Genomic DNA, 18,056 nt, shown 5'->3' with positions numbered 1-18,056 from the left:
TGTTTAATAGAATTTAGAGCGCTAGGAATGATGGATGCGATCATACCAGCACTAACGCACCGGATCCCATCAGAACTCCGAAGTTAAGCGTGCTTGGGCGAGAGTAGTACTAGGATGGGTGACCCCCTGGGAAGTCCTCGTGTTGCATCCCTCCTTTTTGTCGGAATTCGGCACGGTTTCGTCTACTCGACAACAAGTATTTTTTTGCGGACACGACATTCGGGGCCTAGACGCCGTTAGGACGTGCGATGGAGGCGCTTAGGACGGGCGTGACAGGCGGCAGGGTGCGTCGGTGCGTGGAGGGCAGGGCGCACGCCGGGGCGTTTGGGAGGGGAAGGGGGTGTTTAATAGAATTTAGAGCGCTAGGAATGATGTATGCGTTCATACCAGCACTATCGCACCGGATCCCATCAGAACTCCGAAGTTAAGCGTGCTTGGGCGAGAGTAGTACTAGGATGGGTGACCCCCTGGGAAGTCCTCGTGTTGCATCCCTCCTTTTTGTCGGAATTCGGCACGGTTTCGTCTACTCGACAACAAGTATTTTTTTGCGGACACGACATTCGGGGCCTAGACGCCGTTAGGACGTGCGATGGAGGCGCTTAGGACGGGCGTGACATGCGGCAGGGTGCGTCGGTGCGTGGAGGGCAGGGCGCACGCCGGGGCGTTTGGGAGGGGAAGGGGGTCTTTAATAGAATTTAGAGCGCTAGGAATGATGGATGCGATCATACCAGCACTAACGCACCGGATCCCATCAGAACTCCGAAGTTAAGCGTGCTTGGGCGAGAGTAGTACTAGGATGGGTGACCCCCTGGGAAGTCCTCGTGTTGCATCCCTCCTTTTTGTCGGAATTCGGCACGGTTTCGTCTACTCGACAACAAGTATTTTTTTGCGGACATGACATTCGGGGCCTAGACGCCGTTAGGACGTGCGATGGAGGCGCTTAGGACGGGCGTGACAGGCGGCAGGGTGCGTCGGTGCGTGGAGGGCAGGGCGCACGCCGGGGCGTTTGGGAGGGGAAGGGGGTGTTTAATAGAATTTAGAGCGCTAGGAATGATGGATGCGATCATACCAGCACTAACGCACCGGATCCCATCAGAACTCCGAAGTTAAGCGTGCTTGGGCGAGAGTAGTACTAGGATGGGTGACCCCCTGGGAAGTCCTCGTGTTGCATCCCTCCTTTTTGTCGGAATTCGGCACGGTTTCGTCTACTCGACAACAAGTATTTTTTTGCGGACACGACATTCGGGGCCTAGACGCCGTTAGGACGTGCGATGGAGGCGCTTAGGACGGGCGTGACAGGCGGCAGGGTGCGTCGGTGCGTGGAGGGCAGGGCGCATGCCGGGGCGTTTGGGAGGGGAAGGGGGTGTTTAATAGAATTTAGAGCGCTAGGAATGATGGATGCGATCATACCAGCAGTAACGCACCGGATCCCATCAGAACTCCGAAGTTAAGCGTGCTTGGGCGAGAGTAGTACTAGGATGGGTGACCCCCTGGGAAGTCCTCGTGTTGCATCCCTCCTTTTTGTCGGAATTCGGCACGGTTTCGTCTACTCGACAACAAGTATTTTTCTGCGGACACGACATTCGGGGCCTAGACGCCGTTAGGACGTGCGATGGAGGCGCTTAGGACGGGCGTGACATGCGGCAGGGTGCGTCGGTGCGTGGAGGGCAGGGCGCATGCCGGGGCGTTTGGGAGGGGAAGGGGGTGTTTAATAGAATTTAGAGCGCTAGGAATGATGGATGCGATCATACCAGCACTAACGCATTGGATCCCATCAGAACTCTGAAGTTAAGCGTGCTTGGGAGAGAGTAGTACTAGGATGGGTGACCCCCTGGGAAGTCCTCGTGTTGCATCAATACTTTTTCTCGGAATTCGGCACGGTTTCGTCTACTCGACAACAAGTATTTTTTTGCGGACACGACATTCGGGGCCTAGACGCCGTTAGGACGTGCGATGGAGGCGCTTAGGACGGGCGTGACATGCGGCAGGGTGCGTCGGTGCGTGGAGGGCAGGGCGCACGCCGGGGTGTTTGGCAGGGGAAGGGGGTGTTTAATAGAATTTAGAGCGCTAGGAATGATGGATGCGATCATACCAGCACTAACGCACCGGATCCCATCAGAACTCCGAAGTTAAGCGTGCTTGGGCGAGAGTAGTACTAGGATGGGAGACCCCCTGGGAAGTCCTCGTGTTGCATCAATACTTTTTGTCGGAATTCGGCACGGTTTCGTCTAGTCGACAATAAGTATTTTTTTGCGGACACGACATTCGGGGCCTAGACGCCGTTAGGACGTGCGATGGAGGCGCTTTGGACGGGCGTGACAGGCGGCAGGGTGGGTCGGTGCGTGGAGGGCAGGGCGCATGCCGGGGCGTTTGGGAGGGGAAGGAGGTGTTTAACAGAATTTAGAGCGCTAGGAATGATGGATGCGATCATACCAGCACTAACGCACCGGATCCCATCAGATCTCCGAAGTTAAGCGTGCTTGGGCGAGAGTAGTACTAGGATGGGTGACCCCCAGGGAAGTCCTCGTGTTGCATCCCTCCTTTTTGTCGGAATTCGGCACGGTTTCGTCTACTCGACAACAAGTATTTTTTTGCGGACACGACATTCGGGGCCTAGACGCCGTTAGGACGTGCGATGGAGGCGCTTAGGACGGGCGTGAAAGGCGGTAGGGTGCGTCGGTGCGTGGAGGGCAGGGCGCATGCCGGGGCGTTTGGGAGGGGAAGGGGGTGTTTAATAGAATTTAGAGCGCTAGGAATGATGGATGCGATCATACCAGCACTAACGCACCGGATCCCATCAGAACTCCGAAGTTAAGCGTGCTTGGGCGAGAGTAGTACTAGGATGGGAGACCCCCTGGGAAGTCCTCGTGTTGCATCCCTCCTTTTTGTCGGAATTCGGCACGGTTTCGTCTACTCGACAACAAGTATTTTTTTGCGGACACGACATTCGGGGCCTAGACGCCGTTAGGACGTGCGATGGAGGCGCTTAGGACGGGCGTGACATGCGGCAGGGTGCGTCGGTGCGTGGAGGGCAGGGCGCATGCCGGGGCGTTTGGGAGGGGAAGGGGGTGTTTAATAGAATTTAGAGCGCTAGGAATGATGGATGCGATCATACCAGCACTAACGCACCGGATCCCATCAGAACTCCGAAGTTAAGCGTGCTTGGGCGAGAGTAGTACTAGGATGGGTGACCCCCTGGGAAGTCCTCGTGTTGCATCAATACTTTTTGTCGGAATTCGGCACGGTTTCGTCTACTCGACAACAAGTATTTTTTTGCGGACACGACATTCGGGGCCTAGACGCCGTTAGGACGTGCGATGGAGGCGCTTAGGACGGGCGTGACAGGCGGCAGGGTGCGTCGGTGCGTGGAGGGCAGGGCGCACGCCGGGGCGTTTGGGAGGGGAAGGGGGTGTTTAATAGAATTTAGAGCGCTAGGAATGATGGATGCGATCATACCAGCACTAACGCACCGGATCCCATCAGAACTCCGAAGTTAAGCGTGCTTGGGCGAGAGTAGTACTAGGATGGGTGACCCCCTGGGAAGTCCTCGTGTTGCATCCCTCCTTTTTGTCGGAATTCGGCACGGTTTCGTCTACTCGACAACAAGTATTTTTTTGCGGACACGACATTCGGGGCCTAGACGCCGTTAGGACGTGCGATGGAGGCGCTTAGGACGGGCGTGACAGGCGGCAGGGTGCGTCGGTGCGTGGAGGGCAGGGCGCACGCCGGGGCGTTTGGGAGGGGAAGGGGGTGTTTAATAGAATTTAGAGCGCTAGGAATGATGTATGCGTTCATACCATCACTAACGCACCGGATCCCATCAGAACTCCGAAGTTAAGCGTGCTTGGGCGAGAGTAGTACTAGGATGGGTGACCCCCTGGGAAGTCCTCGTGTTGCATCCCTCCTTTTTGTCGGAATTCGGCACGGTTTCGTCTACTCGACAACAAGTATTTTTTTGCGGACACGACATTCGGGGCCTAGACGCCGTTAGGACGTGCGATGGAGGCGCTTAGGACGGGCGTGACATGCGGCAGGGTGCGTCGGTGCGTGGAGGGCAGGGCGCACGCCGGGGCGTTTGGGAGGGGAAGGGGGTCTTTAATAGAATTTAGAGCGCTAGGAATGATGGATGCGATCATACCAGCACTAACGCACCGGATCCCATCAGAACTCCGAAGTCAAGCGTGCTTGGGCGAGAGTAGTACTAGGATGGGTGACCCCCTGGGAAGTCCTCGTGTTGCATCCCTCCTTTTTGTCGGAATTCGGCACGGTTTCGTCTACTCGACAACAAGTATTTTTTTGCGGACACGACATTCGGGGCCTAGACGCCGTTAGGACGTGCGATGGAGGCGCTTAGGACGGGCGTGACAGGCGGCAGGGTGCGTCGGTGCGTGGAGGGCAGGGCGCACGCCGGGGCGTTTGGGAGGGGAAGGGGGTGTTTAATAGAATTTAGAGCGCTAGGAATGATGGATGCGATCATACCAGCACTAACGCACCGGATCCCATCAGAACTCCGAAGTTAAGCGTGCTTGGGCGAGAGTAGTACTAGGATGGGTGACCCCCTGGGAAGTCCTCGTGTTGCATCCCTCCTTTTTGTCGGAATTCGGCACGGTTTCGTCTACTCGACAACAAGTATTTTTTTGCGGACACGACATTCGGGGCCTAGACGCCGTTAGGACGTGCGATGGAGGCGCTTAGGACGGGCGTGACAGGCGGCAGGGTGCGTCGGTGCGTGGAGGGCAGGGCGCATGCCGGGGCGTTTGGGAGGGGAAGGGGGTGTTTAATAGAATTTAGAGCGCTAGGAATGATGGATGCGATCATACCAGCAGTAACGCACCGGATCCCATCAGAACTCCGAAGTTAAGCGTGCTTGGGCGAGAGTAGTACTAGGATGGGTGACCCCCTGGGAAGTCCTCGTGTTGCATCCCTCCTTTTTGTCGGAATTCGGCACGGTTTCGTCTACTCGACAACAAGTATTTTTCTGCGGACACGACATTCGGGGCCTAGACGCCGTTAGGACGTGCGATGGAGGCGCTTAGGACGGGCGTGACATGCGGCAGGGTGCGTCGGTGCGTGGAGGGCAGGGCGCATGCCGGGGCGTTTGGGAGGGGAAGGGGGTGTTTAATAGAATTTAGAGCGCTAGGAATGAAGGATGCGATCATACCAGCACTAACGCACCGGATCCCATCAGAAATCCGAACTTAAGCGTGCTTGGGCGAGAGTAGTACTAGGATGGGTGACCCCCTGGGAAGTCCTCGTGTTGCATCCCTCCTTTTTGTCGGAATTCGGCACGGTTTCGTCTACTCGACAACAAGTATTTTTTTGCGGACACGACATTCGGGGCCTAGACGCCGTTAGGACGTGCGATGGAGGCGCTTTGGACGGGCGTGACATGCGGCAGGGTGCGTCGGTGCGTGGAGGGCAGGGCGCACGCCGGGGTGTTTGGGAGGGGAAGGGGGTGTTTAATAGAATTTAGAGCGCTAGGAATGATGGATGCGATCATACCAGCACTAACGCACCGGATCCCATCAGAACTCCGAAGTTAAGCGTGCTTGGGCGAGAGTAGTACTAGGATGGGAGACCCCCTGGGAAGTCCTCGTGTTGCATCAATACTTTTTGTCGGAATTCGGCACGGTTTCGTCTAGTCGACAATAAGTATTTTTTTGCGGACACGACATTCGGGGCCTAGACGCCGTTAGGACGTGCGATGGAGGCGCTTTGGACGGGCGTGACAGGCGGCAGGGTGGGTCGGTGCGTGGAGGGCAGGGCGCATGCCGGGGCGTTTGGGAGGGGAAGGGGGTGTTTAACAGAATTTAGAGCGCTAGGAATGATGGATGCGATCATACCAGCACTAACGCACCGGATCCCATCAGAACTCCGAAGTTAAGCGTGCTTGGGCGAGAGTAGTACTAGGATGGGTGACCCCCTGGGAAGTCCTCGTGTTGCATCAATACTTTTTGTCGGAATTCGGCACGGTTTCGTCTACTCGACAACAAGTATTTTTTTGCGGACACGACATTCGGGGCCTAGACGCCGTTAGGACGTGCGATGGAGGCGCTTAGGACGGGCGTGACATGCGACAGGGTGCGTCGGTGCGTGGAGGGCAGGGCGCATGCCGGGGCGTTTGGGAGGGGAAGGGGGTGTTTAACAGAATTTAGAGCGCTAGGAATGATGGATGCGATCATACCAGCACTAACGCACCGGATCCCATCAGAACTCCGAAGTTAAGCGTGCTTGGGCGAGAGTAGTACTAGGATGGGTGACCCCCTGGGAAGTCCTCTTGTTGCATCCCTCCTTTTTGTCGGAATACGGCACGGTTTCGTCTACTCGACAACAAGTATTTTTTTGCGGACACGACATTCGGGGCCTAGACGCCGTTAGGACGTGCGATGGAGGCGCTTAGGACGGGCGTGACATGCGGCAGGGTGGGTCGGTGCGTGGAGGGCAGGGCGCATGCCGGGGCGTTTGGGAGGGGAAGGGGGTGTTTAACAGAATTTAGAGCGCTAGGAATGATGGATGCGATCATACCAGCACTAACGCACCGGATCCCATCAGAACTCCGAAGTTAAGCGTGCTTGGGCGAGAGTAGTACTAGGATGGGTGACCCCCTGGGAAGTCCTCGTGTTGCATCCCTCCTTTTTGTCGGAATACGGCACGGTTTCGTCTACTCGACAACAAGTATTTTTTTGCGGACACGACATTCGGGGCCTAGACGCCGTTAGGACGTGCGATGGAGGCGCTTAGGACGGGCGTGACATGCGGCAGGGTGCGTCGGTGCGTGGAGGGCAGGGCGCATGCCGGGGCGTTTGGGAGGGGAAGGGGGTGTTTAACAGAATTTAGAGCGCTAGGAATGATGGATGCGATCATACCAGCACTAACGCACCGGATCCCATCAGAACTCCGAAGTTAAGCGTGCTTGGGCGAGAGTAGTACTAGGATGGGTGACCCCCTGGGAAGTCCTCGTGTTGCATCAATACTTTTTGTCGGAATTCGACACGGTTTCGTCTACTCGACAACAAGTATTTTTTTGCGGACACGACATTCGGGGCCTAGACGCCGTTAGGACGTGCGATGGAGGCGCTTAGGACGGGCGTGACATGCGGCAGGGTGCGTCGGTGCGTGGAGGGCAGGGCGCATGCCGGGGCGTTTGGGAGGGGAAGGGGGTGTTTAATAGAATTTAGAGCGCTAGGAATGATGGATGCGATCATACCAGCACTAACGCACCGGATCCCATCAGAACTCCGAACTTAAGCGTGCTTGGGCGAGAGTAGTACTAGGATGGGTGACCCCCTGGGAAGTCCTCTTGTTGCATCCCTCCTTTTTGTCGGAATACGGCACGGTTTCGTCTACTCGACAACAAGTATTTTTTTGCGGACACGACATTCGGGGCCTAGACGCCGTTAGGACGTGCGATGGAGGCGCTTAGGATGGGCGTGACAGGCGGCAGGGTGGGTCGGTGCGTGGAGGGCAGGGCGCATGCCGGGGCGTTTGGGAGGGGAAGGGGGTGTTTAACAGAATTTAGAGCGCTAGGAATGATGGATGCGATCATACCAGCACTAACGCACCGGATCCCATCAGAACTCCGAAGTTAAGCGTGCTTGGGCGAGAGTAGTACTAGGATGGGTGACCCCCTGGGAAGTCCTCGTGTTGCATCCCTCCTTTTTGTCGGAATTCGGCACGGTTTCGTCTACTCGACAACAAGTATTTTTTTGCGGACACGACATTCGGGGCCTAGACGCCGTTAGGACGTGCGATGGAGGCGCTTAGGACGGGCGTGACATGCGGCAGGGTGCGTCGGTGCGTGGAGGGCAGGGCGCATGCCGGGGCGTTTGGGAGGGGAAGGGGGTGTTTAATAGAATTTAGAGCGCTAGGAATGATGGATGCGATCATACCAGCACTAACGCACCGGATCCCATCAGAACTCCGAAGTTAAGCGTGCTTGGGCGAGAGTAGTACTAGGATGGGTGACCCCCTGGGAAGTCCTCGTGTTGCATCAATCCTTTTTGTCGGAATTCGGCACGGTTTCGTCTACTCGACAACAAGTATTTTTTTGCGGACACGACATTCGGGGCCTAGACGCCGTTAGGACGTGCGATGGAGGCGCTTAGGACGGGCGTGACAGGCGGCAGGGTGCGTCTGTGCGTGGAGGGCAGGGCGCATGCCGGGGCGTTTGGGAGGGGAAGGGGGTGTTTAACAGAATTTAGAGCGCTAGGAATGATGGATGCGATCATACCAGCAGTAACGCACCGAATCCCATCAGAACTCCGAAGTTAAGCGTGCTTGGGCGAGATTAGTACTAGGATGGGTGACCCCCTGGGAAGTCCTCGTGTTGCATCAATACTTTTTGTCGGAATTCGGCACGGTTTCGTCTACTCGACAACAAGTATTTTTTTGCGGACACGACATTCGGGGCCTAGACGCCGTTAGGACGTGCGATGGAGGCGCTTAGGACGGGCGTGACATGCGGCAGGGTGCGTCGGTGCGTGGAGGGCAGGGCGCATGCCGGGGCGTTTGGGAGGGGAAGGGGGTGTTTAATAGAATTTAGAGCGCTAGGAATGAAGGATGCGATCATACCAGCACTAACGCACCGGATCCCATCAGAAATCCGAACTTAAGCGTGCTTGGGCGAGAGTAGTACTAGGATGGGTGACCCCCTGGGAAGTCCTCGTGTTGCATCCCTCCTTTTTGTCGGAATTCGGCACGGTTTCGTCTACTCGACAACAAGTATTTTTTTGCGGACACGACATTCGGGGCCTAGACGCCGTTAGGACGTGCGATGGAGGCGCTTAGGACGGGCGTGACATGCGGCAGGGTGCGTCGGTGCGTGGAGGGCAGGGCGCACGCCGGGGTGTTTGGGAGGGGAAGGGGGTGTTTAATAGAATTTAGAGCGCTAGGAATGATGGATGCGATCATACCAGCACTAACGCACCGGATCCCATCAGAACTCCGAAGTTAAGCGTGCTTGGGCGAGAGTAGTACTAGGATGGGAGACCCCCTGGGAAGTCCTCGTGTTGCATCAATACTTTTTGTCGGAATTCGGCACGGTTTCGTCTAGTCGACAATAAGTATTTTTTTGCGGACACGACATTCGGGGCCTAGACGCCGTTAGGACGTGCGATGGAGGCGCTTTGGACGGGCGTGACAGGCGGCAGGGTGGGTCGGTGCGTGGAGGGCAGGGCGCATGCCGGGGCGTTTGGGAGGGGAAGGGGGTGTTTAACAGAATTTAGAGCGCTAGGAATGATGGATGCGATCATACCAGCACTAACGCACCGGATCCCATCAGAACTCCGAAGTTAAGCGTGCTTGGGCGAGAGTAGTACTAGGATGGGAGACCCCCTGGGAAGTCCTCGTGTTGCATCCCTCCTTTTTGTCGGAATTCGGCACGGTTTCGTCTACTCGACAACAAGTATTTTTTTGCGGACACGACATTCGGGGCCTAGACGCCGTTAGGACGTGCGATGGAGGCGCTTAGGACGGGCGTGACAGGCGGTAGGGTGCGTCGGTGCGTGGAGGGCAGGGCGCATGCCGGGGCGTTTGGGAGGGGAAGGGGGTGTTTAATAGAATTTAGAGCGCTAGGAATGATGGATGCGATCATACCAGCACTAACGCACCGGATCCCATCAGAACTCCGAAGTTAAGCGTGCTTGGGCGAGAGTAGTACTAGGATGGGAGACCCCCTGGGAAGTCCTCGTGTTGCATCCCTCCTTTTTGTCGGAATTCGGCACGGTTTCGTCTACTCGACAACAAGTATTTTTTTGCGGACACGACATTCGGGGCCTAGACGCCGTTAGGACGTGCGATGGAGGCGCTTAGGACGGGCGTGACATGCGGCAGGGTGCGTCGGTGCGTGGAGGGCAGGGCGCATGCCGGGGCGTTTGGGAGGGGAAGGGGGTGTTTAATAGAATTTAGAGCGCTAGGAATGATGGATGCGATCATACCAGCACTAACGCACCGGATCCCATCAGAACTCCGAAGTTAAGCGTGCTTGGGCGAGAGTAGTACTAGGATGGGTGACCCCCTGGGAAGTCCTCGTGTTGCATCAATACTTTTTGTCGGAATTCGGCACGGTTTCGTCTACTCGACAACAAGTATTTTTTTGCGGACACGACATTCGGGGCCTAGACGCCGTTAGGACGTGCGATGGAGGCGCTTAGGACGGGCGTGACAGGCGGCAGGGTGCGTCGGTGCGTGGAGGGCAGGGCGCACGCCGGGGCGTTTGGGAGGGGAAGGGGGTGTTTAATAGAATTTAGAGCGCTAGGAATGATGGATGCGATCATACCAGCACTAACGCACCGGATCCCATCAGAACTCCGAAGTTAAGCGTGCTTGGGCGAGAGTAGTACTAGGATGGGTGACCCCCTGGGAAGTCCTCGTGTTGCATCCCTCCTTTTTGTCGGAATTCGGCACGGTTTCGTCTACTCGACAACAAGTATTTTTTTGCGGACACGACATTCGGGGCCTAGACGCCGTTAGGACGTGCGATGGAGGCGCTTAGGACGGGCGTGACAGGCGGCAGGGTGCGTCGGTGCGTGGAGGGCAGGGCGCACGCCGGGGCGTTTGGGAGGGGAAGGGGGTGTTTAATAGAATTTAGAGCGCTAGGAATGATGTATGCGTTCATACCATCACTAACGCACCGGATCCCATCAGAACTCCGAAGTTAAGCGTGCTTGGGCGAGAGTAGTACTAGGATGGGTGACCCCCTGGGAAGTCCTCGTGTTGCATCCCTCCTTTTTGTCGGAATTCGGCACGGTTTCGTCTACTCGACAACAAGTATTTTTTTGCGGACACGACATTCGGGGCCTAGACGCCGTTAGGACGTGCGATGGAGGCGCTTAGGACGGGCGTGACATGCGGCAGGGTGCGTCGGTGCGTGGAGGGCAGGGCGCACGCCGGGGCGTTTGGGAGGGGAAGGGGGTCTTTAATAGAATTTAGAGCGCTAGGAATGATGGATGCGATCATACCAGCACTAACGCACCGGATCCCATCAGAACTCCGAAGTCAAGCGTGCTTGGGCGAGAGTAGTACTAGGATGGGTGACCCCCTGGGAAGTCCTCGTGTTGCATCCCTCCTTTTTGTCGGAATTCGGCACGGTTTCGTCTACTCGACAACAAGTATTTTTTTGCGGACACGACATTCGGGGCCTAGACGCCGTTAGGACGTGCGATGGAGGCGCTTAGGACGGGCGTGACAGGCGGCAGGGTGCGTCGGTGCGTGGAGGGCAGGGCGCACGCCGGGGCGTTTGGGAGGGGAAGGGGGTGTTTAATAGAATTTAGAGCGCTAGGAATGATGGATGCGATCATACCAGCACTAACGCACCGGATCCCATCAGAACTCCGAAGTTAAGCGTGCTTGGGCGAGAGTAGTACTAGGATGGGTGACCCCCTGGGAAGTCCTCGTGTTGCATCCCTCCTTTTTGTCGGAATTCGGCACGGTTTCGTCTACTCGACAACAAGTATTTTTTTGCGGACACGACATTCGGGGCCTAGACGCCGTTAGGACGTGCGATGGAGGCGCTTAGGACGGGCGTGACAGGCGGCAGGGTGCGTCGGTGCGTGGAGGGCAGGGCGCATGCCGGGGCGTTTGGGAGGGGAAGGGGGTGTTTAATAGAATTTAGAGCGCTAGGAATGATGGATGCGATCATACCAGCAGTAACGCACCGGATCCCATCAGAACTCCGAAGTTAAGCGTGCTTGGGCGAGAGTAGTACTAGGATGGGTGACCCCCTGGGAAGTCCTCGTGTTGCATCCCTCCTTTTTGTCGGAATTCGGCACGGTTTCGTCTACTCGACAACAAGTATTTTTCTGCGGACACGACATTCGGGGCCTAGACGCCGTTAGGACGTGCGATGGAGGCGCTTAGGACGGGCGTGACATGCGGCAGGGTGCGTCGGTGCGTGGAGGGCAGGGCGCATGCCGGGGCGTTTGGGAGGGGAAGGGGGTGTTTAATAGAATTTAGAGCGCTAGGAATGAAGGATGCGATCATACCAGCACTAACGCACCGGATCCCATCAGAAATCCGAACTTAAGCGTGCTTGGGCGAGAGTAGTACTAGGATGGGTGACCCCCTGGGAAGTCCTCGTGTTGCATCCCTCCTTTTTGTCGGAATTCGGCACGGTTTCGTCTACTCGACAACAAGTATTTTTTTGCGGACACGACATTCGGGGCCTAGACGCCGTTAGGACGTGCGATGGAGGCGCTTAGGACGGGCGTGACATGCGGCAGGGTGCGTCGGTGCGTGGAGGGCAGGGCGCACGCCGGGGTGTTTGGGAGGGGAAGGGGGTGTTTAATAGAATTTAGAGCGCTAGGAATGATGGATGCGATCATACCAGCACTAACGCACCGGATCCCATCAGAACTCCGAAGTTAAGCGTGCTTGGGCGAGAGTAGTACTAGGATGGGAGACCCCCTGGGAAGTCCTCGTGTTGCATCAATACTTTTTGTCGGAATTCGGCACGGTTTCGTCTAGTCGACAATAAGTATTTTTTTGCGGACACGACATTCGGGGCCTAGACGCCGTTAGGACGTGCGATGGAGGCGCTTTGGACGGGCGTGACAGGCGGCAGGGTGGGTCGGTGCGTGGAGGGCAGGGCGCATGCCGGGGCGTTTGGGAGGGGAAGGGGGTGTTTAACAGAATTTAGAGCGCTAGGAATGATGGATGCGATCATACCAGCACTAACGCACCGGATCCCATCAGAACTCCGAAGTTAAGCGTGCTTGGGCGAGAGTAGTACTAGGATGGGTGACCCCCTGGGAAGTCCTCGTGTTGCATCAATACTTTTTGTCGGAATTCGGCACGGTTTCGTCTACTCGACAACAAGTATTTTTTTGCGGACACGACATTCGGGGCCTAGACGCCGTTAGGACGTGCGATGGAGGCGCTTAGGACGGGCGTGACATGCGACAGGGTGCGTCGGTGCGTGGAGGGCAGGGCGCATGCCGGGGCGTTTGGGAGGGGAAGGGGGTGTTTAACAGAATTTAGAGCGCTAGGAATGATGGATGCGATCATACCAGCACTAACGCACCGGATCCCATCAGAACTCCGAAGTTAAGCGTGCTTGGGCGAGAGTAGTACTAGGATGGGTGACCCCCTGGGAAGTCCTCTTGTTGCATCCCTCCTTTTTGTCGGAATACGGCACGGTTTCGTCTACTCGACAACAAGTATTTTTTTGCGGACACGACATTCGGGGCCTAGACGCCGTTAGGACGTGCGATGGAGGCGCTTAGGACGGGCGTGACATGCGGCAGGGTGGGTCGGTGCGTGGAGGGCAGGGCGCATGCCGGGGCGTTTGGGAGGGGAAGGGGGTGTTTAACAGAATTTAGAGCGCTAGGAATGATGGATGCGATCATACCAGCACTAACGCACCGGATCCCATCAGAACTCCGAAGTTAAGCGTGCTTGGGCGAGAGTAGTACTAGGATGGGTGACCCCCTGGGAAGTCCTCGTGTTGCATCCCTCCTTTTTGTCGGAATACGGCACGGTTTCGTCTACTCGACAACAAGTATTTTTTTGCGGACACGACATTCGGGGCCTAGACGCCGTTAGGACGTGCGATGGAGGCGCTTAGGACGGGCGTGACATGCGGCAGGGTGCGTCGGTGCGTGGAGGGCAGGGCGCATGCCGGGGCGTTTGGGAGGGGAAGGGGGTGTTTAACAGAATTTAGAGCGCTAGGAATGATGGATGCGATCATACCAGCACTAACGCACCGGATCCCATCAGAACTCCGAAGTTAAGCGTGCTTGGGCGAGAGTAGTACTAGGATGGGTGACCCCCTGGGAAGTCCTCGTGTTGCATCAATACTTTTTGTCGGAATTCGACACGGTTTCGTCTACTCGACAACAAGTATTTTTTTGCGGACACGACATTCGGGGCCTAGACGCCGTTAGGACGTGCGATGGAGGCGCTTAGGACGGGCGTGACATGCGGCAGGGTGCGTCGGTGCGTGGAGGGCAGGGCGCATGCCGGGGCGTTTGGGAGGGGAAGGGGGTGTTTAATAGAATTTAGAGCGCTAGGAATGATGGATGCGATCATACCAGCACTAACGCACCGGATCCCATCAGAACTCCGAACTTAAGCGTGCTTGGGCGAGAGTAGTACTAGGATGGGTGACCCCCTGGGAAGTCCTCTTGTTGCATCCCTCCTTTTTGTCGGAATACGGCACGGTTTCGTCTACTCGACAACAAGTATTTTTTTGCGGACACGACATTCGGGGCCTAGACGCCGTTAGGACGTGCGATGGAGGCGCTTAGGATGGGCGTGACAGGCGGCAGGGTGGGTCGGTGCGTGGAGGGCAGGGCGCATGCCGGGGCGTTTGGGAGGGGAAGGGGGTGTTTAACAGAATTTAGAGCGCTAGGAATGATGGATGCGATCATACCAGCACTAACGCACCGGATCCCATCAGAACTCCGAAGTTAAGCGTGCTTGGGCGAGAGTAGTACTAGGATGGGTGACCCCCTGGGAAGTCCTCGTGTTGCATCCCTCCTTTTTGTCGGAATTCGGCACGGTTTCGTCTACTCGACAACAAGTATTTTTTTGCGGACACGACATTCGGGGCCTAGACGCCGTTAGGACGTGCGATGGAGGCGCTTAGGACGGGCGTGACATGCGGCAGGGTGCGTCGGTGCGTGGAGGGCAGGGCGCATGCCGGGGCGTTTGGGAGGGGAAGGGGGTGTTTAATAGAATTTAGAGCGCTAGGAATGATGGATGCGATCATACCAGCACTAACGCACCGGATCCCATCAGAACTCCGAAGTTAAGCGTGCTTGGGCGAGAGTAGTACTAGGATGGGTGACCCCCTGGGAAGTCCTCGTGTTGCATCAATCCTTTTTGTCGGAATTCGGCACGGTTTCGTCTACTCGACAACAAGTATTTTTTTGCGGACACGACATTCGGGGCCTAGACGCCGTTAGGACGTGCGATGGAGGCGCTTAGGACGGGCGTGACAGGCGGCAGGGTGCGTCTGTGCGTGGAGGGCAGGGCGCATGCCGGGGCGTTTGGGAGGGGAAGGGGGTGTTTAACAGAATTTAGAGCGCTAGGAATGATGGATGCGATCATACCAGCAGTAACGCACCGAATCCCATCAGAACTCCGAAGTTAAGCGTGCTTGGGCGAGATTAGTACTAGGATGGGTGACCCCCTGGGAAGTCCTCGTGTTGCATCAATACTTTTTGTCGGAATTCGGCACGGTTTCGTCTACTCGACAACAAGTATTTTTTTGCGGACACGACATTCGGGGCCTAGACGCCGTTAGGACGTGCGATGGAGGCGCTTAGGACGGGCGTGACATGCGGCAGGGTGCGTCGGTGCGTGGAGGGCAGGGCGCATGCCGGGGCGTTTGGGAGGGGAAGGGGGTGTTTAATAGAATTTAGAGCGCTAGGAATGAAGGATGCGATCATACCAGCACTAACGCACCGGATCCCATCAGAAATCCGAACTTAAGCGTGCTTGGGCGAGAGTAGTACTAGGATGGGTGACCCCCTGGGAAGTCCTCGTGTTGCATCCCTCCTTTTTGTCGGAATACGGCACGGTTTCGTCTACTCGACAACAAGTATTTTTTTGCGGACACGACATTCGGGGCCTAGACGCCGTTAGGACGTGCGATGGAGGCGCTTAGGACGGGCGTGACATGCGGCAGGGTGCGTCGGTGCGTGGAGGGCAGGGCGCACGCCGGGGTGTTTGGGAGGGGAAGGGGGTGTTTAATAGAATTTAGAGCGCTAGGAATGATGGATGCGATCATACCAGCACTAACGCACCGGATCCCATCAGAACTCCGAAGTTAAGCGTGCTTGGGCGAGAGTAGTACTAGGATGGGAGACCCCCTGGGAAGTCCTCGTGTTGCATCAATACTTTTTGTCGGAATTCGGCACGGTTTCGTCTAGTCGACAATAAGTATTTTTTTGCGGACACGACATTCGGGGCCTAGACGCCGTTAGGACGTGCGATGGAGGCGCTTTGGACGAGGGCGTGACAGGCGGCAGGGTGCGTCGGTGCGTGGAGGGCAGGGCGCACGCCGGGGCGTTTGGGAGGGGAAGGGGGTGTTTAATAGAATTTAGAGCGCTAGGAATGATGGATGCGATCATACCAGCACTAACGCACCGGATCCCATCAGAACTCCGAAGTTAAGCGTGCTTGGGCGAGAGTAGTACTAGGATGGGTGACCCCCTGGGAAGTCCTCGTGTTGCATCCCTCCTTTTTGTCGGAATTCGGCACGGTTTCGTCTACTCGACAACAAGTATTTTTTTGCGGACACGACATTCGGGGCCTAGACGCCGTTAGGACGTGCGATGGAGGCGCTAAGGACGGGCGTGACAGGCGGCAGGGTGCGTCGGTGCGTGGAGGGCAGGGCGCACGCCGGGGCGTTTGGGAGGGGAAGGGGGTGTTTAATAGAATTTAGAGCGCTAGGAATGATGGATGCGATCATACCAGCACTAACGCACCGGATCCCATCAGAACTCCGAAGTTAAGCGTGCTTGGGCGAGAGTAGTACTAGGATGGGTGACCCCCTGGGAAGTCCTCGTGTTGCATCCCTCCTTTTTGTCGGAATTCGGCACGGTTTCGTCTACTCGACAACAAGTATTTTTTTGCGGACACGACATTCGGGGCCTAGACGCCGTTAGGACGTGCGATGGAGGCGCTAAGGACGGGCGTGACAGGCGGCAGGGTGCGTCGGTGCGTGGAGGGCAGGGCGCACGCCGGGGCGTTTGGGAGGGGAAGGGGGTGTTTAATAGAATTTAGAGCGCTAGGAATGATGGATGCGATCATACCAGCACTAACGCACCGGATCCCATCAGAACTCCGAAGTTAAGCGTGCTTGGGCGAGAGTAGTACTAGGATGGGTGACCCCCTGGGAAGTCCTCGTGTTGCATCCCTCCTTTTTGTCGGAATTCGGCACGGTTTCGTCTACTCGACAACAAGTATTTTTTTGCGGACACGACATTCGGGGCCTAGACGCCGTTAGGACGTGCGATGGAGGCGCTTAGGACGGGCGTGACAGGCGGCAGGGTGCGTCGGTGCGTGGAGGGGCAGGGCGCACGCCGGGGCGTTTGGGAGGGGAAGGGGGTGTTTAATAGAATTTAGAGCGCTAGGAATGATGGATGCGATCATACCAGCACTAACGCACCGGATCCCATCAGAACTCCGAAGTTAAGCGTGCTTGGGCGAGAGTAGTACTAGGATGGGTGACCCCCCTGGGAAGTCCTCGTGTTGCATCCCTCCTTTTTGTCGGAATTCGGCACGGTTTCGTCTACTCGACAACAAGTATTTTTTTGCGGACACGACATTCGGGGCCTAGACGCCGTTAGGACGTGCGATGGAGGCGCTAAGGACGGGCGTGACAGGCGGCAGGGTGCGTCGGTGCGTGGAGGGCAGGGCGCACGCCGGGGCGTTTGGGAGGGGAAGGGGGGGTGTTTAATAGAATTTAGAGCGCTAGGAATGATGGATGCGATCATACCAGCACTAACGCACCGGATCCCATCAGAACTCCGAAGTTAAGCGTGCTTGGGCGAGAGTAGTACTAGGATGGGTGACCCCCTGGGAAGTCCTCGTGTTGCATCCCTCCTTTTTGTCGGAATTCGGCACGGTTTCGTCTACTCGACAACAAGTATTTTTTTGCGGACACGACATTCGGGGCCTAGACGCCGTTAGGACGTGCGATGGAGGCGCTTAAGGACGGGCGTGACAGGCGGCAGGGTGCGTCGGTGCGTGGAGGGCAGGGCGCACGCCGGGGCGTTTGGGAGGGGAAGGGGGTGTTTAATAGAATTTAGAGCGCTAGGAATGATGGATGCGATCATACCAGCACTAACGCACCGGATCCCATCAGAACTCCGAAGTTAAGCGTGCTTGGGCGAGAGTAGTACTAGGATGGGTGACCCCCTGGGAAGTCCTCGTGTTGCATCCCTCCTTTTTGTCGGAATTCGGCACGGTTTCGTCTACTCGACAACAAGTATTTTTTTGCGGACACGACATTCGGGGCCTAGACGCCGTTAGGACGTGCGATGGAGGCGCTTAGGACGGGCGTGACAGGCGGCAGGGTGCGTCGGTGCGTGGAGGGCAGGGCGCACGCC

General features: G+C 56.8%; 53 non-coding genes across 53 annotated transcripts; all 53 read left to right on the top strand.

The window, feature by feature from the left end:
* The first annotated feature begins 32 nt into the window (after positions 1-32).
* LOC129898321 (5S ribosomal RNA) lies at positions 33-151 on the top strand. The gene has a single exon (XR_008769231.1). It is a non-coding gene; the product is annotated as a 5S ribosomal RNA (ribosomal RNA).
* A 222-nt stretch (positions 152-373) lies between these two features.
* On the top strand, positions 374-492 carry LOC129897611 (5S ribosomal RNA). Its single transcript, XR_008768691.1, has one exon. It is a non-coding gene; the product is annotated as a 5S ribosomal RNA (ribosomal RNA).
* A 222-nt stretch (positions 493-714) lies between these two features.
* On the top strand, positions 715-833 carry LOC129898320 (5S ribosomal RNA). The gene has a single exon (XR_008769230.1). It is a non-coding gene; the product is annotated as a 5S ribosomal RNA (ribosomal RNA).
* A 222-nt stretch (positions 834-1,055) lies between these two features.
* LOC129898319 (5S ribosomal RNA) lies at positions 1,056-1,174 on the top strand. The gene has a single exon (XR_008769229.1). It is a non-coding gene; the product is annotated as a 5S ribosomal RNA (ribosomal RNA).
* A 222-nt stretch (positions 1,175-1,396) lies between these two features.
* LOC129897513 (5S ribosomal RNA) lies at positions 1,397-1,515 on the top strand. Its single transcript, XR_008768600.1, has one exon. It is a non-coding gene; the product is annotated as a 5S ribosomal RNA (ribosomal RNA).
* A 222-nt stretch (positions 1,516-1,737) lies between these two features.
* On the top strand, positions 1,738-1,856 carry LOC129897784 (5S ribosomal RNA). The gene has a single exon (XR_008768852.1). It is a non-coding gene; the product is annotated as a 5S ribosomal RNA (ribosomal RNA).
* Positions 1,857-2,078: 222 nt separating this feature from the next.
* Positions 2,079-2,197, top strand: LOC129897599 (5S ribosomal RNA). The gene has a single exon (XR_008768680.1). It is a non-coding gene; the product is annotated as a 5S ribosomal RNA (ribosomal RNA).
* Positions 2,198-2,419: 222 nt separating this feature from the next.
* On the top strand, positions 2,420-2,538 carry LOC129897489 (5S ribosomal RNA). Its single transcript, XR_008768577.1, has one exon. It is a non-coding gene; the product is annotated as a 5S ribosomal RNA (ribosomal RNA).
* Positions 2,539-2,760: 222 nt separating this feature from the next.
* LOC129897391 (5S ribosomal RNA) lies at positions 2,761-2,879 on the top strand. Its single transcript, XR_008768483.1, has one exon. It is a non-coding gene; the product is annotated as a 5S ribosomal RNA (ribosomal RNA).
* Positions 2,880-3,101: 222 nt separating this feature from the next.
* LOC129897535 (5S ribosomal RNA) lies at positions 3,102-3,220 on the top strand. Its single transcript, XR_008768620.1, has one exon. It is a non-coding gene; the product is annotated as a 5S ribosomal RNA (ribosomal RNA).
* A 222-nt stretch (positions 3,221-3,442) lies between these two features.
* Positions 3,443-3,561, top strand: LOC129898318 (5S ribosomal RNA). Its single transcript, XR_008769228.1, has one exon. It is a non-coding gene; the product is annotated as a 5S ribosomal RNA (ribosomal RNA).
* Positions 3,562-3,783: 222 nt separating this feature from the next.
* Positions 3,784-3,902, top strand: LOC129897701 (5S ribosomal RNA). Its single transcript, XR_008768776.1, has one exon. It is a non-coding gene; the product is annotated as a 5S ribosomal RNA (ribosomal RNA).
* A 222-nt stretch (positions 3,903-4,124) lies between these two features.
* LOC129897446 (5S ribosomal RNA) lies at positions 4,125-4,243 on the top strand. Its single transcript, XR_008768537.1, has one exon. It is a non-coding gene; the product is annotated as a 5S ribosomal RNA (ribosomal RNA).
* Positions 4,244-4,465: 222 nt separating this feature from the next.
* On the top strand, positions 4,466-4,584 carry LOC129898317 (5S ribosomal RNA). The gene has a single exon (XR_008769227.1). It is a non-coding gene; the product is annotated as a 5S ribosomal RNA (ribosomal RNA).
* Positions 4,585-4,806: 222 nt separating this feature from the next.
* Positions 4,807-4,925, top strand: LOC129897511 (5S ribosomal RNA). Its single transcript, XR_008768598.1, has one exon. It is a non-coding gene; the product is annotated as a 5S ribosomal RNA (ribosomal RNA).
* Positions 4,926-5,147: 222 nt separating this feature from the next.
* On the top strand, positions 5,148-5,266 carry LOC129897693 (5S ribosomal RNA). Its single transcript, XR_008768768.1, has one exon. It is a non-coding gene; the product is annotated as a 5S ribosomal RNA (ribosomal RNA).
* A 222-nt stretch (positions 5,267-5,488) lies between these two features.
* Positions 5,489-5,607, top strand: LOC129897598 (5S ribosomal RNA). The gene has a single exon (XR_008768679.1). It is a non-coding gene; the product is annotated as a 5S ribosomal RNA (ribosomal RNA).
* A 222-nt stretch (positions 5,608-5,829) lies between these two features.
* LOC129897533 (5S ribosomal RNA) lies at positions 5,830-5,948 on the top strand. Its single transcript, XR_008768619.1, has one exon. It is a non-coding gene; the product is annotated as a 5S ribosomal RNA (ribosomal RNA).
* Positions 5,949-6,170: 222 nt separating this feature from the next.
* Positions 6,171-6,289, top strand: LOC129897605 (5S ribosomal RNA). Its single transcript, XR_008768686.1, has one exon. It is a non-coding gene; the product is annotated as a 5S ribosomal RNA (ribosomal RNA).
* Positions 6,290-6,511: 222 nt separating this feature from the next.
* LOC129898315 (5S ribosomal RNA) lies at positions 6,512-6,630 on the top strand. Its single transcript, XR_008769225.1, has one exon. It is a non-coding gene; the product is annotated as a 5S ribosomal RNA (ribosomal RNA).
* A 222-nt stretch (positions 6,631-6,852) lies between these two features.
* LOC129897532 (5S ribosomal RNA) lies at positions 6,853-6,971 on the top strand. Its single transcript, XR_008768618.1, has one exon. It is a non-coding gene; the product is annotated as a 5S ribosomal RNA (ribosomal RNA).
* A 222-nt stretch (positions 6,972-7,193) lies between these two features.
* On the top strand, positions 7,194-7,312 carry LOC129897716 (5S ribosomal RNA). The gene has a single exon (XR_008768790.1). It is a non-coding gene; the product is annotated as a 5S ribosomal RNA (ribosomal RNA).
* Positions 7,313-7,534: 222 nt separating this feature from the next.
* Positions 7,535-7,653, top strand: LOC129898314 (5S ribosomal RNA). The gene has a single exon (XR_008769224.1). It is a non-coding gene; the product is annotated as a 5S ribosomal RNA (ribosomal RNA).
* A 222-nt stretch (positions 7,654-7,875) lies between these two features.
* Positions 7,876-7,994, top strand: LOC129897531 (5S ribosomal RNA). The gene has a single exon (XR_008768617.1). It is a non-coding gene; the product is annotated as a 5S ribosomal RNA (ribosomal RNA).
* A 222-nt stretch (positions 7,995-8,216) lies between these two features.
* Positions 8,217-8,335, top strand: LOC129897755 (5S ribosomal RNA). Its single transcript, XR_008768824.1, has one exon. It is a non-coding gene; the product is annotated as a 5S ribosomal RNA (ribosomal RNA).
* Positions 8,336-8,557: 222 nt separating this feature from the next.
* On the top strand, positions 8,558-8,676 carry LOC129897692 (5S ribosomal RNA). The gene has a single exon (XR_008768767.1). It is a non-coding gene; the product is annotated as a 5S ribosomal RNA (ribosomal RNA).
* Positions 8,677-8,898: 222 nt separating this feature from the next.
* LOC129897597 (5S ribosomal RNA) lies at positions 8,899-9,017 on the top strand. The gene has a single exon (XR_008768678.1). It is a non-coding gene; the product is annotated as a 5S ribosomal RNA (ribosomal RNA).
* A 222-nt stretch (positions 9,018-9,239) lies between these two features.
* On the top strand, positions 9,240-9,358 carry LOC129897390 (5S ribosomal RNA). The gene has a single exon (XR_008768482.1). It is a non-coding gene; the product is annotated as a 5S ribosomal RNA (ribosomal RNA).
* A 222-nt stretch (positions 9,359-9,580) lies between these two features.
* LOC129897388 (5S ribosomal RNA) lies at positions 9,581-9,699 on the top strand. Its single transcript, XR_008768480.1, has one exon. It is a non-coding gene; the product is annotated as a 5S ribosomal RNA (ribosomal RNA).
* A 222-nt stretch (positions 9,700-9,921) lies between these two features.
* Positions 9,922-10,040, top strand: LOC129897529 (5S ribosomal RNA). The gene has a single exon (XR_008768615.1). It is a non-coding gene; the product is annotated as a 5S ribosomal RNA (ribosomal RNA).
* A 222-nt stretch (positions 10,041-10,262) lies between these two features.
* On the top strand, positions 10,263-10,381 carry LOC129898313 (5S ribosomal RNA). The gene has a single exon (XR_008769223.1). It is a non-coding gene; the product is annotated as a 5S ribosomal RNA (ribosomal RNA).
* A 222-nt stretch (positions 10,382-10,603) lies between these two features.
* LOC129897700 (5S ribosomal RNA) lies at positions 10,604-10,722 on the top strand. The gene has a single exon (XR_008768775.1). It is a non-coding gene; the product is annotated as a 5S ribosomal RNA (ribosomal RNA).
* A 222-nt stretch (positions 10,723-10,944) lies between these two features.
* LOC129897445 (5S ribosomal RNA) lies at positions 10,945-11,063 on the top strand. Its single transcript, XR_008768536.1, has one exon. It is a non-coding gene; the product is annotated as a 5S ribosomal RNA (ribosomal RNA).
* Positions 11,064-11,285: 222 nt separating this feature from the next.
* On the top strand, positions 11,286-11,404 carry LOC129898312 (5S ribosomal RNA). The gene has a single exon (XR_008769222.1). It is a non-coding gene; the product is annotated as a 5S ribosomal RNA (ribosomal RNA).
* Positions 11,405-11,626: 222 nt separating this feature from the next.
* On the top strand, positions 11,627-11,745 carry LOC129897510 (5S ribosomal RNA). Its single transcript, XR_008768597.1, has one exon. It is a non-coding gene; the product is annotated as a 5S ribosomal RNA (ribosomal RNA).
* Positions 11,746-11,967: 222 nt separating this feature from the next.
* On the top strand, positions 11,968-12,086 carry LOC129897691 (5S ribosomal RNA). Its single transcript, XR_008768766.1, has one exon. It is a non-coding gene; the product is annotated as a 5S ribosomal RNA (ribosomal RNA).
* Positions 12,087-12,308: 222 nt separating this feature from the next.
* On the top strand, positions 12,309-12,427 carry LOC129897596 (5S ribosomal RNA). Its single transcript, XR_008768677.1, has one exon. It is a non-coding gene; the product is annotated as a 5S ribosomal RNA (ribosomal RNA).
* A 222-nt stretch (positions 12,428-12,649) lies between these two features.
* Positions 12,650-12,768, top strand: LOC129897528 (5S ribosomal RNA). Its single transcript, XR_008768614.1, has one exon. It is a non-coding gene; the product is annotated as a 5S ribosomal RNA (ribosomal RNA).
* Positions 12,769-12,990: 222 nt separating this feature from the next.
* On the top strand, positions 12,991-13,109 carry LOC129897604 (5S ribosomal RNA). The gene has a single exon (XR_008768685.1). It is a non-coding gene; the product is annotated as a 5S ribosomal RNA (ribosomal RNA).
* A 222-nt stretch (positions 13,110-13,331) lies between these two features.
* LOC129898311 (5S ribosomal RNA) lies at positions 13,332-13,450 on the top strand. Its single transcript, XR_008769221.1, has one exon. It is a non-coding gene; the product is annotated as a 5S ribosomal RNA (ribosomal RNA).
* Positions 13,451-13,672: 222 nt separating this feature from the next.
* Positions 13,673-13,791, top strand: LOC129897527 (5S ribosomal RNA). Its single transcript, XR_008768613.1, has one exon. It is a non-coding gene; the product is annotated as a 5S ribosomal RNA (ribosomal RNA).
* Positions 13,792-14,013: 222 nt separating this feature from the next.
* Positions 14,014-14,132, top strand: LOC129897715 (5S ribosomal RNA). The gene has a single exon (XR_008768789.1). It is a non-coding gene; the product is annotated as a 5S ribosomal RNA (ribosomal RNA).
* A 222-nt stretch (positions 14,133-14,354) lies between these two features.
* Positions 14,355-14,473, top strand: LOC129898309 (5S ribosomal RNA). The gene has a single exon (XR_008769219.1). It is a non-coding gene; the product is annotated as a 5S ribosomal RNA (ribosomal RNA).
* Positions 14,474-14,695: 222 nt separating this feature from the next.
* On the top strand, positions 14,696-14,814 carry LOC129897526 (5S ribosomal RNA). Its single transcript, XR_008768612.1, has one exon. It is a non-coding gene; the product is annotated as a 5S ribosomal RNA (ribosomal RNA).
* A 222-nt stretch (positions 14,815-15,036) lies between these two features.
* Positions 15,037-15,155, top strand: LOC129897752 (5S ribosomal RNA). Its single transcript, XR_008768823.1, has one exon. It is a non-coding gene; the product is annotated as a 5S ribosomal RNA (ribosomal RNA).
* A 222-nt stretch (positions 15,156-15,377) lies between these two features.
* On the top strand, positions 15,378-15,496 carry LOC129897690 (5S ribosomal RNA). Its single transcript, XR_008768765.1, has one exon. It is a non-coding gene; the product is annotated as a 5S ribosomal RNA (ribosomal RNA).
* Positions 15,497-15,718: 222 nt separating this feature from the next.
* LOC129897595 (5S ribosomal RNA) lies at positions 15,719-15,837 on the top strand. Its single transcript, XR_008768676.1, has one exon. It is a non-coding gene; the product is annotated as a 5S ribosomal RNA (ribosomal RNA).
* A 224-nt stretch (positions 15,838-16,061) lies between these two features.
* LOC129898308 (5S ribosomal RNA) lies at positions 16,062-16,180 on the top strand. The gene has a single exon (XR_008769218.1). It is a non-coding gene; the product is annotated as a 5S ribosomal RNA (ribosomal RNA).
* A 222-nt stretch (positions 16,181-16,402) lies between these two features.
* LOC129898307 (5S ribosomal RNA) lies at positions 16,403-16,521 on the top strand. Its single transcript, XR_008769217.1, has one exon. It is a non-coding gene; the product is annotated as a 5S ribosomal RNA (ribosomal RNA).
* Positions 16,522-16,743: 222 nt separating this feature from the next.
* Positions 16,744-16,862, top strand: LOC129898305 (5S ribosomal RNA). Its single transcript, XR_008769216.1, has one exon. It is a non-coding gene; the product is annotated as a 5S ribosomal RNA (ribosomal RNA).
* Positions 16,863-17,085: 223 nt separating this feature from the next.
* On the top strand, positions 17,086-17,205 carry LOC129897570 (5S ribosomal RNA). The gene has a single exon (XR_008768653.1). It is a non-coding gene; the product is annotated as a 5S ribosomal RNA (ribosomal RNA).
* Positions 17,206-17,429: 224 nt separating this feature from the next.
* On the top strand, positions 17,430-17,548 carry LOC129898304 (5S ribosomal RNA). Its single transcript, XR_008769215.1, has one exon. It is a non-coding gene; the product is annotated as a 5S ribosomal RNA (ribosomal RNA).
* Positions 17,549-17,771: 223 nt separating this feature from the next.
* On the top strand, positions 17,772-17,890 carry LOC129898303 (5S ribosomal RNA). The gene has a single exon (XR_008769214.1). It is a non-coding gene; the product is annotated as a 5S ribosomal RNA (ribosomal RNA).
* Positions 17,891-18,056: the final 166 nt, after the last annotated feature.

The sequence above is a fragment of the Solanum dulcamara genome, chromosome 7 (assembly GCF_947179165.1).
Source record: "Solanum dulcamara chromosome 7, daSolDulc1.2, whole genome shotgun sequence".
Lineage (NCBI taxonomy): Eukaryota > Viridiplantae > Streptophyta > Magnoliopsida > Solanales > Solanaceae > Solanum > Solanum dulcamara.
This window is presented reverse-complemented; position numbering and strand designations above follow the sequence as displayed.